General features: G+C 40.5%; 1 protein-coding gene across 9 annotated transcripts in view; it reads right to left on the reverse strand.

The window, feature by feature from the left end:
- Positions 1-15417, reverse strand: part of ZNF148 (zinc finger protein 148) — a 130660-nt gene extending 115243 nt beyond the window's left edge. For 3 of the 9 annotated variants that reach the window (XM_079156191.1, XM_079156192.1, XM_079156189.1), the window contains exon 1: positions 15203-15414. The gene's annotated coding sequence lies outside the window, so the exon portion shown is untranslated. Of the gene's footprint in view, positions 1-11912; positions 11985-15202 lie in introns of all 9 variants that reach the window. The other 6 variants (XM_079156193.1, XM_079156190.1, XM_079156195.1 and 3 more) reach the window with 6 other exon arrangements.
- Positions 15418-16276: the final 859 nt, after the last annotated feature.

Here is a 16276-nt window from a genome sequence, read left to right on the forward strand (position 1 = left end):
ACAGAGTTGGTGGGGAGAGGAAGGAGTCCATTAGCCTTCGGCGGCCCAGTTGCCAGGCAGACACTCGTTAGCCACCGAGGAGCACTCACAAAATTCCCCATCTCACGGCGGGCTGCGGGGCCGACCCGGAAGACTCGGAGTCCAGAGGCCGCTGGGCCCCACCGCCAGCAGAGGCCCAGGCACGCCAGCCGCGGTGCAGAAAAGCGCCCGCCTTACAGCGCTCCGCCACCGCCTCCCGGCACAGGCGCACGCCTGCGCGCACACACGCTCCCAAACACACAACAAAAGGAAGCCGTGGGAGCCGCGTGCGGAGGTCTGTTTGAACACGAAGCAGAAGACCCTCCCCCGACCCAGGCGGCGCGGGCCCAGGGCCTGCTCACTTAATGGAGCGCCCCCGAGGGGCCCGCGAGCGCGCGCAGATCCCCAAGGCCCAGTAGTTCGGCTGGGCTGGGCTGGGCTGGGCTGGGCTGGGCTGGGCTCGGCTGGGCTCGGCTCCACCCGGCTCCGCTCGGCTGGGCTTGGGCCCACATCCGCAGAGCTCCGCGCCGCTGCTCCACCGGCAGCCGGCGGACCGCCAGGGAAGTCCTGCCTGTGCAGCTGGTCCAATCAGGCCTGCTCCCAAAGCCCACCGAACCGGACTTCCTACTTCCCGGGTTTCTTAAATAAAACTATGACGCTTAATTATCCTAGGTAAAAATCCGCACCCCTACAAACCAGGGCCCCTTTCCTTACTAAACCAGTCATCAAAAGTAGTATGCAACACAACACGCCAGAACACAGCCCTGTAGTAACACACAGGCTTACAATAAAAAATCTTTCAGTAATTTCTTCCGTAATCCTTCCTCTTTTTAAGCTTACTTCTCCATACCTTAATTTTCTCATTTTATTATCCCTGGCCTATTTTTAACCTAAGAGCTGTATTTTTCTCTAAAACATCTTTCCATTTTACTCTTGAAATTTACGTTTTTAATAGTAATAAGCTTCATTAATCTCTTCCATAACATCCCCCACTTGGCTACTCAAAAGTCTCTTCAAAACTTTTATTTTCATCAGCTCCTACCAAATCAATGCATACATAACTCTCAAACACTGCATTTTTCTCATCTGTTCCTTCATTCCCCCAAAGCAAACACTTTACTATTTAACACACAAATTTGCCCCAAGCTGCCCTCAAGTTTAGTGCAACTATTCCAGACAGGCCACTAGTCACTGAAAAATCCATTTCCTAAGCATACTCCAATAACTTGAACAAAATCTTCCCAAATATTCTCTAACAATTCATCTGAATCACTCATAACTTAAGACTACTAGGCCCATTTCCCTAAATACTAATTATATAACAATCAAATAAACAAGTTCTCATTATATGTTTCTACACATAAAAGTGTGCACATTTTGACAAACACACATACTACAAGAACCCTGCAGAACACCAAAGTGTGTATTTCATTCTAATGCCTTGGATATTGGCTCTTCTCAAATTTGCAAGGAAAACATCCAACCTAGATTCTCAAGCATCCAATTCCTTATCTTATGAAGTCAGTTATCTATGTCAAATTAATATAGTTATCATTTAAAACATAAATCTTTCCATTTCTAAAATAACCCCTCCCGACACCTTAAGATATCTATCACTAGCCTAACCCACACAATCCACCCAAATATTCAGAACATGCTCAACTCCACAGGGCTCAAGTATGTCTGAGGCAGGTCCTGGAAATGATTCTAGACCACTTCAAGAAGGTTGCTGTATGTTAAGCCAAGCTTTCTGAAGTAAGAGCTGGGGATGTAGCTCAGTTGCAAAAGTGCATGCCTAGCACACACGAGGCACTAGGTTGGCTCCCCAGCACCGCCCCCACCCCCCCAAAAAAAATCTGAGTTGAGATGTGACATCCATGGGTTTTCTTAGGCCTTCAAACTCTTTCTTATTAAATTTGATGAGTGACTAGATGAAGAAGTTAAGGAAGAAAAAAAAAAAGTAATGAATGCCCACAGGCAGGATGCTGGAACTAAAGCTACACTAGGAAGGAACACCAGTACTGTGTGCTTTATCATATTTTTCTCACTGCTGCCACTTCGAGTTTCTGCCTTACAGGTTCTCTCTCTGAAACATGACTATCAAAAACTCTGATCTGAACAAGGAAGATAAGGAAAAGTATTCTTTGCTCAGCGGAAAGAGTTAATCATGTGAGGAATATAATATGTAAATTATATTTGGAGCTTACAGCATTGGTCACTTAATGGCTTAAAAGTGTCAGTTGTGCCAGGCATAGTGGTGCATGCCTGTAATCCCAGCTATTTAGGAGGCTGAAGCAGGAAGATTAGCAATTCAGGAGAATTTCAAGTTCAAGGACTGCCTGTGCAACTTAGCAGGACTATCTCAGAATAAAATCTAAAAAGAGCTGGGAGTATATAGCTCAGTGGTAGAGTACTTCTGGGCTCAATCCCTGGTACTATAAATAAATAAATAAAATGTATGTCAGTTGCTGGGACCACAGTAAAGTACATTTAGTTACCCAGTTGAATCAAGTCTTTCGTAATACAAGGGAAAAGGTGACAGTAGACAAAGACTGACAAAAAGGAACACTGCAACAGAAATGGACAAGCTATGGTTTGGGAGCAGAGAGACAAGTCAAAAAGTAAGAGAACTGGTCTAAGTTTCAAATATCATCAATGAAGGTTAAGTATTTGGAAGATGACAAAGGATTCAAACTCTGAGGTTACAATGCTCAAGATTTAAAATAATAAAAAGTCCAGGCACAGTGACACACATCTGTAAGCCCAGCTACTCAGGAGGCTGAGGCAGGAGGATCACAAGTTTGAGGTCAGCCTGGCCAAATCAGCAAGACCCTATCTTAAAATAAAATGTACAAAGAGCTAGGAATTCAGCTCAACAGAATTCCCCATTGCTGAAAAAGAAATACACATTGAATTTATATCAATATATTACAAATTATATTTATATCGATATATTAAATATATATTACATATATTGTAATATATATTACAATATACACAATATATTACAATATATTACAATATATATTTATATCAATATATTACATTTGAATGGTTATGCTACTACAAATATTATTTATTTTCTAAATAAAGGTAGTGAAAGAACTGATTAATGTAACAAATCCATCTATTTCTCTCAATCCCCAGGTCACAAAACAATTTAGATTTTTATCATCTTAAGCTTGATTTTTTTCTGGAAAGCCTCCTCCTCTCATGGCTTAGCTCTATCACTCTCCTACTCCTTCAGCTTAATAAAAGGTCTTAACTGCTTTGTGCTCCCTAAGGCCACTCCCACTGTTAAACTCTATTACTAAAAAATGGCATTGCAGTTTGTCTTATTTGCTTAAACTATTCCCTGTGTAACATCAACCAAACTTCAGAGTACTTTTTCCCCAGTGGTTTCAATTGTTTTGTCCCATATTCAGTCATTATTCTCAATGGCCTTAACAATGAGGCTAAAAATAGTTTCTACACTCTGACCTTCCTCAGCTCCTAAAACCAGCATCTGCACTTCAGCTAGCCATATGTACATACTGAAAAACAGGCCATCAATTGCAAGTGCTGTAACTTCAGAGACACCCCCCCCACACTTTTTCTTAAACACAACCACATATATTCTAATTACACACATACTCTTTACTATCATTTAGCTTCACTTGTTCCCTATGTAATTTAAAACTGTCCCTCAGCCATCTCAGTACTGTCCTCTACAGAATATCATGACCTTCCATTATACTTACTACACATATCCCCAGAGACAGACAATCCTCATCATCTGTCTTCACACCCACACACTGGGTGTTAAACACCACCAGAAAGCCATGTAATCTCCCACAACAGATTTATTCTAAATACAACTTTCTACCTCCTTAACTAATCTAAATCAATTTCATATTTAAATCCTTAATCCTATCAAATAATCAATTCCTTCCACAAAATTCCCTCAAATCACACCTTCTCCACCTGTAATCCTCTTTACAGCTTCTAAAACGCTATCTTCATCCATCTGTTACCTCTTGCCTCCAGTTTTTAGAAAAGTTGTTTTTCCTTTCTAAACTAAATTTGTTAATACAATTCCTACATTCATTGCTTCCTATTCTTCCAACCCCTCAGTAAGCCTCCATGTTGGTCTCTGAATTGCCCTCTTGAAGACCACAAAGAAGGGAGGGAGGGAGGGAGGGAAGAAGAGAGAAGGAAGGAAGGAAGGAAAAGAAAATTCTATGTAACATATCCTATGAGCCACACTTAAGTCCTTATCCTCTGACAATGACACTTGAACTACCTACCTTGGTTTGTATAAGCACATGATTCTACGCTGGACACACTTTTGCACATAATTCTTGGTACATGATTACACTCTGATCTCTCTGCTTGCTGCTTCTGTCTCAAAAGACTACTGCTTCTCCTCTTAGTCAAATTGTGGGTACTTTCCCAAGTTCTGTCCTGGAACTTTCTATATCTCCCTCTACCTCAGGGTCTCATCCCTCACCAAGTCATCTACATTTTCAATCTCCATATGGATACCTTCCCCCATCTCCCCAAAATGAGCTTTAAACCATCAACCTCTGCTATAATCTACATATATTCTTGAAGAATTTAATATATAATTCTTTTTAACTAGATTCAACTATTTATTCCAATTAACACCTTAAATATCAGTCCAAATAATATCATAACCATCACTGCCCTACCAAATCCAGAATTAGTAGCTTCAATGATCACTCTATGGACATATTCCCAAGTCTCCACTGAACCTCCTTCCTCAATTTCAATCCAGTATTTTTAACTCTAGTTAGACAACTCCTCCAATACTTCCACTGGTGCCTTGTATACTGATCAATGTGTCTTAAAATATCAAAATAGTTCTAAGTAATCCAACTAATTTCTGTTAATGGCACCAAAATTCTCAGTCATCCAAGTGTCTTCCATTTTCTTTCTCTGTTTCTTAAAAGTTCCTTCCAATTCTTTTTTTGAGGTACTTTGAAGAATTTTTGTTTTGTTTTTTCCTAGTACTAGGTACTGAAACCAGTGTCATTTTATTACTGAGCTACAGCCCCAGTCCTTTTATTTTTTTTATTTTGAGACAGAATCTCACTAGGTTATACAGGGTGGCTTCCAATTAGTGATCCTCCTGCCTTATTCTCCCAAATTGCTGGGATTACAGACATGTGCCACCCAGCTCTCTGAGATATCTCCTATCTATCCCTTTCCTTTTATTTCCATTACCATTATTCCCAACTCAGATCCTCAATACTTCACAGTCTTGCCATAGCCTTCTGACTTTGTCTCCCAGTTACCAGGGTCTCCTCATTACAAAAAAGAAAATGTCCACCAGATACCATGCTTAAGCTCCCTCATTTCCCCAATCAAGTCATCAATAGTTTCCCAGTACATCCTGAGTCAAGTTAAAATTCCTTAGACATCCCCAAAACAGAAACTACTCAATTGTCCAACAGTCACTGAATGGATAATTACATTGTGGCATATTCACATAATGGAATACCAAGGAGGAATGAAAAAGAATGAACTACTACTATACACATGGACAACCTGACAGAATAATGTTGAGCAAAAGAAATCGACACAGAGAAATATGATTCCACTTGTATGAAGTTCAAAAGGTCACAATAATTACTCTGGGTTATAGGAAACATCCACTTTGAGGAGATACATAAGGGAGCCTTCTTAGATGTTAGATATATTCTACATATTAAGCTGGATGGTAGCTACATAAATGTACACCTAACAAAGTCATTAACCTGTACCCTTAGTATATGTCATATCTCAATAAATAAATATTTAAAAAACAATTAAGCCTGGATTTTGAGATCTTCCATCTACTTTCCAGTTTGATTTCCCTCCATTCCTCAAAATAAACCCTAAAGTATAGCTAATTTAAATTATCAACCCCTAAACACAACTAGAACATTTCTGTCACTCATATCACTTCTTAGAATGCCAACCTTCACCATCTTGTCTACTATAATCCTATTTATCCTGCAAGGTAGAAGCTACACCCCAATTTCTCCACAAAGCCAATTCTGATCAAAGTTGCTATAATATTTGTGTCATTAGTCACATTTTGTCCCCAGAAAACTCCCTGAAGAACATGGACTGTGTCATATATAAATATGTATTCTTCACACTGCCTATCATGAAAACCTGAACACAGCAAGGGTACAAAAATATTCCCTATGAGTACATCCTGGCAGACCACTGAAAACACCCTAGAATCTAACCCCTCCTTATATTCATACATCACTGTCTGTAGTCACAATTCATTCCAGATTCCATATTTAATCATTCAACAAATAATTGAGCACCTATTACATAAAAGAAACCATCCTATCTAATTTACTGTACCTCACTAAACTACCCTAAAATACAATTCAATTTCAGGTATTGCCATTTGAATCATTCTACAACTCTTAACTTTACAGTCATTTTTCCAGTCCTCTAGTCTCTCTACCTCCAATCGCATTCCATCCCCTCATTTCTAATCCTTCTCCTAATTCAAGCCATTCTTAGTTTCTCTAGTAACCTAACTGTTCTTCTCACCTCCAACCTTACTTTACTACCACACTGGCCTCAATTCTTTATGGTATAGCTATTGTCAGATTAAGTTTTCTGGGACTGGGGGTATAGCTCAGTGCTAGAGCCTAGCATATACCTGCCTAGCATAGACAAGGCCCTGGGTTCAACATACAGTCCTTGGCTCAACTCTCTACTCAAAAAAAGTTCAATAGGCATACATTAATGATACAAGTTAACATGCTTTAATCCTTTGTTAACATACTTTAATCCTGAAATCCTCGACAACCCCTGACAGGAAGATATAATGATTATCAATTTCCTGATGAGAAAACTGAGAATCAGAAAGGAAGTAATTCTCTACAATCACAGACTGCATAAATAGAAGATCTAAGACTCAAACGCAGCTTCTGTTTGCTTACTAAGTACAACACCATGTCATATCAAATACAAACTACTTGGTTTAGCTTTCAAGGTCATCCATTTTCTACCCAACTCCAACTGACTCTTTTTACTTTCTATTATATTGTGTCCTATTAATGAACTCTGTGTTCCAAACTACGGGATGTGATGAATTATTCAGTTGATCATGAAATCAGTTTAATAGGTAACACCAACCCCACCCTGCATCCAGCTCTGCTGTCCTTTTTTCTTTTTTAAAACTAAATATCATCCAACCAGGCACAGTAATACACACCTGTAATCCCCAGCAAGAACCTGTCTCTAAGATAGAAAAGGGCTGGGGATATGGCTCAGTGGTTAAGCAACCCCTGGGTTCAATCCTGATGCAAAAAAATTAAAATTAAAAAAAAAAAAAATCATCCAAGCACATCTAATTTGGTAAGGATAGTTATTCTATTAAGGATAGTATTAAAGGGCTAGGGATGTACCTCAACTGGAAGAGTGCTTATCTTGCACACACAAGGCCCTGGGTTCAATCCCCAGCACCATAAACAAACAAACAAAAAAAGATAGTATTAAGAACAGTTATATGGATTAAGGTTCCTCAGCACCACATAAAAATAAATAGACATTGTGTCCATCTACAACTAAAAAATATTTTAAAAAAGAAGTTAGTTATATGAAATTTCAGTTTTACACATACATACATTCAAACGTGTTAGATGAAGATGTGGTTTGTTTTTCTTACTGTGGGTCATAGTTTAAAAATAAAAAACTAACCATTTCCCATTAGATCCTAGGCTTCTAACATCCAAGGTTTTACTTATACTAATAATTCCTCAGGTTGTAATGTTCTTTCAGTAATGTTTGCCAGTCAGACCTACCTATCCCTTCTAAGACCAGCTAAAATTCCAGTTCAATGCCACCAAAATGCAGACACATGTTCCTCCCCTAGCCAAATGCATTTACTACCCTTTAACTTAAACATTGGGAGGATGGGAATGTAGCTCAATAATAGAGCCTACCAAGTTCAGGACCTGAGTTTGATCCACAGCACCAAAAAAAAAAAAAAATTGTTTTAAACAGCTTTAGTAATATTGGGTATTTTTCTTATGATACACTCATGATTGTGTAGCAATTTATGCACAAATGCCTTTTCATATGACCAATATGTATTATGAGTTAAGAAAACTCATCCCAGCAAACAATATGCATTACCCATTAAAGAAAACTCATCCCCTTATTTTCAGAAATCCTTAATTATAAATCATATAATTTCTACAATATTCCAAATTTCTGTTAATTCATATCCTTCAAATAGCCTTTACCATCTTCCTCCCCAAAATAACCCTTTCAAATAATCCTCTTTACTCTCCATCTTTTCAAGCTTTCCCTGAAATATAACCTACCCTTACTGATGATTGAACCCCAGGGCCCTGAGCATACCAGGCAAGCAATCTTACCACCAGCAAGCTAAACCAGCAGATCCTTTTTTTCCCCCTATTTGAAACAGGGTCTTGTTAAGTGGCTTCGAACTTGTGATCCTCCTTCCTCAGCCTCCCAAGTAGCTGTGATTACAGGCATGCACCACCACTCCTGGCAATCTTATATTTTTTTTTTAATTTTTTAGTTGTAAATGGACACAATAACTTTATTTTTTATGTGTGCTGAGCATGGAACCCAGTGCCTCACACATGCTAGGCAAGTAAGTGTTCTAACATTGAGCCACAATCGCAGCCCAATCTTATATTCTTTACACAGATTTTGCTTTCTTCATTTTTTCTTCAATTAGACCTCCTCAAATTATTTAAATGCATTTCTAGTGCACATATCTTTATAAGCCCCATTAAGTCCTGTGTAGAAAATGTCATAAATGAAACATACAGCAAACATACAGATAAATCAGATCTCCTAAATTATCTCACACACAGAAAACATACAGATAAATCAGATCTCCTAAATTATCTCATACACCTTCTCATTCACTCATTTATTCAAAAAAGCATGTGTCCACTGGATACATTCCCTCAGTTCTGTCTACTCTATTCTGTAATTCAGAAAGCAGCTTTGAGAAAAGTGTGCAGGAAAATGCCAGGAAAACATGGCCAAGTTGACTCATGCTTTTCACTCACAGAGACTAAGTAATTTACAGCGTACACTCAGAATAGGAGAAGCTGAAAGTTATACTGGACATAGATGGAAACAGACCCCACAATTATTGCAGGGGGTTCAACATCTACCCAACAAATGTGAATTTGAAAAGAAACAAACCAGAAGGAGTAGCTAAAATGAAACAGGCAGAAAGTATTCAGACAAAAATAGATCTAGACTCTAGGTTCATTCTAGGGCTGCAAGAGAAATTTGGAGTCATTTAGTCGGACCCCCCCCCCCCCCCCGCCCCAAATCCCTAAGAAATTCTTTCAAGTATCTAGCTAAAGTTTGGTTCACTTAAACTCTTTCCCCAAACCTTAGCAAATATTCATTTCTCCAATTCTCTGAACTGTACTACAGCACTTAATGTCTGTAAAACTCATTTGTTAACTCAATCGTAAAGTATCTTGCTCAAGATAATGAAATTGTTAATGAACATGCCCAGACTTATTTATATATTCAAATCAGCATGGTCCTCTTTAAAATAAGTTACCTTGGGTGGCTATCACTTACTCATTTATTTACTCCATCCATCCAACCATCAGATACACTCAAAATTTACCTAGTACCTAACTAATGTGAAGTCATCACCACTGCTCAAAATATTTCCAGCTTCCTCTTAGGGAGTATTTTCCAAAATTAGTTAATAAGTCAACGAAGAAATCCTTTTTTTTTTTTTTTTTTTTTTTGACTAACTGAATTTAAAGTAAAACTACTCTTCATTTACTCTATTTGATACTGTCTGATCTTCAGCATTTCTAAAAAATACAGTCTTTTTTTTTTTTTTTTTTTTGAGACAGGATCTCACTATGTTGCCTAGGCCTTAAACTTTCAATCCTCCTGCCTCAGCCTCCACAGTAGCTGGGATTACAGGTGTGCACCACCATACCCAGCTAAAAATAAAATCTTTCAAAGTAAAAAGATTCATCAACAATGACACTATTTAGAATGACAGTATGACTTGTATTATTTATAAATGTGCCATCATGGAGGAATTACAAATTCCTGAAGAATAGGGAACATGTTCTACTCACCTTTATAAGTCCCCTCCTCCAAGAGCACATAATAGGCACTCAATACATAGGTAACATATAAATTAGCACTAGAGGCTCAAAGGTAATTCAAAAGAGATACTAAAAAAAAAAGTTCTAAACACTACTATTGAAAATGGCTATCAAAATACAAAAATTCTCACCTGGAGATATTTATTTTTTAAAAGTCAATTTTCTGAATTACATTGCTAGTGAATTATTTCACAACTGCTTTTCTCTCTTAAAATAATGTTAATATTATAAAATCCTTGAGTGAAAAAAATTTCATCTAACTTATTTTTCAGTACTGAGGACTAATCCCAGGGCCACACATGCTAGGCAAGTATTCTACCACTGAGCTACACCCCAATCCGTTTTTCCCCATCTTTAGAGACAAGGTCTCACTAAATTGCCAAGTTTGGCCCGGAAGTTGCAAGCCTCCTGCCTCAAGTAGCTGGGATTACAGAAGTGTACCACTGTACCCAGCATTTAATTTTTTTATTGTCCTAAAAATGAATTAAATCAGGCTGATTCTTAAAACAGCTAGAGATAAAATTCAAACTAAACTAGTACTCCACTCCAGACCAGATCTACCTCAGATTAAATAAACCTTATGTTAGAAAAGACCTTTTGATTCTACTCATTTGATGTACTTGCAGGATTATTATTTAATCAATTCTATTCCATTCTGTCTTCTCCCCTTAATCTAGCAACCCTCCAATCAAACATCCTTTCTGTCCTCACTCTCTCAAACACACACACACACACAATTTTGTCCATAATACTCCCGTAGTACTCAGTAATTTCATACAGTCCAACTATTATCACTAACAGTGAACACTACTTTCTAGCAGTCATTCCAGAGGTTATTTATTAAACACTTAAGAATCAAGCTGTTGAGTTTCCCCCAGAGATTATATAGTCTCAGCTCTAGAGCAGGTTACAATCTAGTTATCCCTTGCAAAACAAAGAGGGTAATTCCCATAAGCAAATACAAAATTTAGCAGTACAAATCTACATATGAATGCTGTTGTTATTAAGAATAAGAATGAGGGGCTGGGGAGATAGCTCAGTCAGTAACAAGGCCCTGGGTTCGATCCCCAGCACCCAAAAAAAAAAAAGAATAAGAATGTAAGGCAAGGTGGCTCCCACCTGTAATCCCCAGCAAATCTATAATCCCAGGGACTCTGGAGGCTGAGGCAGGAGGAGCACAAATTCAAGGTCAGCCTAGGCAACTTAGTGAGACCCAGTGGTAAAATAAAAAAGCTATGGATGTAGCTCAGTGGTTAAATAAATAATAAGGAATCCTTTCAAGAAGTGCAGTTACTTAAACAAGACTTCCTAAAAGATGTGGAGCATTACCTTTCTGTTCTCCCAATATCCATCCCACTGGCCTGTATCTCATATACAAATTGCAAAAACACTAATACTTTAACTCTATGAACAGCACAGTTTGTCCACTACATTCCCATTACATTAGTGACTGAAATATGACCATTTCCTTTATTACCACAGTCTCACCATAAGGTAAATCTCCTGCACATTAACTATATGGAAATGCCCTTCAGCATCCCCCCAAATTATCAATACTTCCAGAATCCATATCCCTCATTCTTCTCCCCTTATCACATTTCCCTCTCTTTCCTCCTTACATACACATACAAACACACACACATACACCTTACATACACCTCAAACACACACACATACACATACACTTTCCACACCAATCCATTTCTTCCTAAAAATAGGAACCAAACAGGGTGCAGTAGTACACACCTGTAATCCCAGTTACTTGAGACTGAGGCAGGATTGTAAGTTTGAGGCCAGTCTGGGCAACTCAGCAAAAATCTGTTGCAAAATAAAATTTTAAAAAATTTTAAAAAAAGAAAAAGGAAGAATTGCCATACAAATCAGGTCCTGTAATTCATACCTGTAACCCCAGCAATTTGGAAGACTGAGGCAGAAGGATCTCAGGTTTGAGGCTAAACTCAGCAATTTAACAAGACTCAACAACTTCATCAAACCCTGCCTCAAAAAATAAAAAACAGATGGGGATGTAACTCAGTAGTAAAGCAACCCTGGGTTCGATCCCCAGAACAACAACAAAGCCATAAAAGCCTAGAAAGAACATTCAGGGGTCATTTTAATAATTTTCCAGATCTCATACACTGAAACTCTCCAGATTACTGCAACCTGGTAACTAATTCAAAGATGAATAATTTTCACTGTCAAGCAACACCTCCTCACCTCTAACCAGCATATCTAATGCTCCAAAGATACTCTTTTATACAAGGCAGTCTTCTTCCTTAAAGGTCCATCCAAACTCCCCTTTATCATCTCACCCAGAGTTTTCAGTCTAATTCTAAATGCTTCTCTCTACTTCAGGCCCTGCTAGTCTAAATCCTAATCTAACGTAGTGGAAAGTCAAGAGATACAGCCTTAAGCAGTTAGACTCTAAAATCAAAGTTTAAGCATATTATTTTGAAGACATAAGACATCAAATAAAAGAACTAAAATAATAATTGTAAAAATGAAAAAGGAGAAGGAAAAGGATAATGTCCAAAATAAATCCTTTTCATTCATTGCCAGACTCAGTGGTGCACACCTGAAATCCCAGCTACTCTGGAGGCTGAGGCTGAGATAGGATGATCACAAGTTTCAAGGTCAGCATGGACAACGTAGCAAGACCCCAAAGAGCTGGGTGGTACAGCTTCATTCCCCAGTACTCACCCCGGCCAAAAAAACTCTTTTCATTCATTGAAGCATGACTCCTAGATAATGTCATTTTGATAAATCAAAAAATAACAGTATATACCTATTACACAGAGACCTGGAGAAAAGCATGAAAAGAATTACAAAACAATGCTTAGTAGTAGCTCTGGAAAGCAGAGCTGCAATGGACAGGCAAGACTAGGCTACTGCTTTTCATTCTAAGTCCCCTAAGAACAATTTTTATTAGACTTATTTCATAATGTAAGACAAAAAAAACTAGCACACTAGATTTAAGTGCATTGCAATTACAATAAAAAAGATAATATACGGTATTAGAAAGGAAGAAAAACTGACCCTCTCATACTATGATGACAGTAAAAACATGTATCTCATACTATGTAACACAAAGAAGCCCTTTCAAAAAGTGAGTAAATCCAAATAAACTAAAAGTTTTCTTAATTTTTAAAATAATAATCCTGGATTATTTCTATAAGAAAATTTGTAATGAAAGTCCCTCTTCAATGTAATCCTAAATTAGCTTCATTCTTTAGAAATTTTTGCTGAAGTAATGCATAACTGAATTTTCCCTTCCCATCTTCCCCGTTAATCTCACCTTAGACTCCTATAAAAAATAAATTCACACTTAACATGCTTACTATCCCCTCTTCAATATAATGTGCATATAGTTTATCTTAATAACAAAAGATGAATAATATTCAGATAAACTTTAAGAGCATGGTTCTTGCCCAGAGTTCCCTCTTGGAAATCAGGTCTGGTGTGGGCTCAGCAAATCCAACAGAGAGAGCCTGATTCATTTCCTGACACAGAGATTCTAATTGTCCCTCCAACCTAGCTCTAGAAGTATCCACTCTCTTCAGGTTCCCCTAGACCTCATGATAACCAGATCTGAACTTACAACCTAAAACCAAAAAAGATATTCTAGATCCTCCATTCTGCATGCCCACATTTTGCTGGCAGATTTGTTTCCTTCAATATCACCATGCCTTAATAAGAGTACAACAGGAACTGTGCGTGAATGGCAAAAGATCTCTCACCAGCCGAGGTATAAGAACCAGTCCAGCATACCAGACACATATAAGCTACAAATGGAACCTCCAAGTGCCACTATAAATGGACTCCCCCCACCATCAATTATAATTTTATGTACTGCAATCCAGGCTGGATAATAAGGCACAAGCTCCACTGGACAAGATAAAGCTGGGCAGTGAAGAAAACCACCAAGTCAAGTAATTTCTATTACAGCATTTGCTAGGATAGTGTTCATCCAGTCTCTGATGTGACAGTACTTCAAATTCGCTAAAAATCTAAAACTCCATGCCTCAAGAATTCCCATAGGCCAGTCTCTTTCTCAAGGTCCGTTTCAGAGGTTTTCATATTCACTGGTGCAGGACCAAAATGTCTCAGACCAGACTGTAATTCTCAGTGACCCCAACCACAGCCCGGAACCACACTTACCAGATGTCATCTACAGAAGAGCCCAAACAGGTACGGAACTAGGCCATCCTGGCACATCTGAAATAATTCTTTAGTCCTTGGGACAGCATTTATTAATTACGCTACATCTGTCTATTTTATTATGCATTCCCTGCATCATGTCTAACATTTAGCACTCCCTCTTGCTTCAAAAGCTCTCCTTTCTATTCGAGGAAACTCCTATATCCCTTCTTTCCTTGCCTTAGAAACGCTTCAGTTCCTTCCATAACGAAATACCTAAGGTATCTGCACAATGAACACCCCCCAGAATCCTCAAGACTCCTCCACAGCCACCCCCTGCATTCCTCCACCTATCCGGCATCTTCCCTCCGGCCTCTCTCCTCGCTTTCACACTCCCACTATGTTTCCTGCAAACATTCCCTTTTCTCCAACCCCTGCCCTTCCCTTCTACCAAAGAGCACACTCGAGCACCAACAGTGCCTTGAGGCCTGCGGTGCATAAAGCACTGCACCAGACACGGTGGACAGAGACCTGGTGTCTCCCCGGCCCCTTACACCCTCACCCAGCACCCTTGTGGCCTCCGCATGCGAGCATCCCACCTCTCTGTCTACCTCTGACACCCCCCTCAGGCCTAGGAGGCCGCCTTCTCTCCTCTGCCACCCCCGTCATTATCCGTTCTCAACCCCCCAACCCACCATCCGCGCCCAGCTTCCTCCCGTCCCCCAGCCAGCCCCTCCGTTCCCCGCTGCCTCGGCGGGTCGGTCCCCGCGCCGCCCCCAGCCCCGCCATGACTCTCCCCCCAGGGTCAGGCCGTTACCGCCGCGCGCTCCCCCCGCGCGCCGCCCCCTCCCCCTCCCCCGCCCTCCCCGGTCCAGGGCCTGCCAGGCCGAACGCTTTACCGCGGGCGGGCGCCGAGTCGCGCGGTCACCGACTGCAGGCGGTGGCAGCTTCAACCTTCCTTGGAGCCTTGAGAGGAGGGGAAGGGGGGAGGGGAGAGAACTTTTACTGTGGCAGCTTCGGCAACAGCTCCCACCCCTGCGCCTTTCTCCTCTTCCTCCCCCTCCTCCTCCTCCTCCTCTTCCTCCTTCTCTTCCTCCTCCCAGAGCAGTAGAGAGGCAGACATGCCGCGGCTAGAGCGCCGCCGCGGTCGCCGCCACTGCCGGCGCTATGCATTGTGGGAAGCCCCGTACACGGGAAGCACTCTACAGCGCCCGCCCTCGCCTGGCGCGGAGTGCAGGCTGGAAGACTCAGCGTGGCTTGGATTCCGGCGCCTGCGTGTCACCAGTTTTGCGTGGCCGGAGAAGCTGGCCCCGAACCTCTAGTCCCAGCTTCTGAGACTGGTAGAAAAGCGATTTGAAAGAGATCGGAACTGAGGAAACCTGTTTTAGAAAGGAGTACCCCACTTTCAGCCTCAGTCTGTATCTGGCGCCCGGAGTAATGGAGGACTCGGGGGTCAGGAGGACTTCAGGCCTTGGAAAGTGGAAGGGTCGAGGACGTAGGTGAAAGATTGTTGACCAGAATTGCTTGGATTTTTCGCTTATTCTCTTATCTAGCCCTCTTTCCCACCACCCCAAACACCCCCTTTTCCGGAAAATGCAGCCCTGCGCCCTTGAAATTCGCAAACCCTATTAGTGTATGTAAACTGAAATGCAGGTTATGAGCAGAGAAAGATTAAGAGATCTGGCCCTGGACCCTGTTGGGCAGGGTCTTGTAGTATTTCGTGCTCGTTTTACCTGGAACCCAAAACTCGTACTGTACAGCCGCTAAGGTCTTGGTAAAACTCCCTACAGATCTAGGATTGCACAGTTGTCTCATTCTTTGGGGCCCTTTAAGTGACCTTCGCCGAATTGTGACCTCCTTAAAGGGTGCCTTCATTAACTAATATTTATTAGGCGCTCTGAGGTGCTTGCCCGTATTGAAATGGCTTACGATTACTCATCTTTGCGTCCCCACCCTAGCACAAGGTCAGCCAG

Source organism: Sciurus vulgaris (assembly GCF_902686455.1).
Source record: "Sciurus vulgaris genome assembly, chromosome: 10".
In the NCBI taxonomy this organism is placed as follows: domain Eukaryota; kingdom Metazoa; phylum Chordata; class Mammalia; order Rodentia; family Sciuridae; genus Sciurus; species Sciurus vulgaris.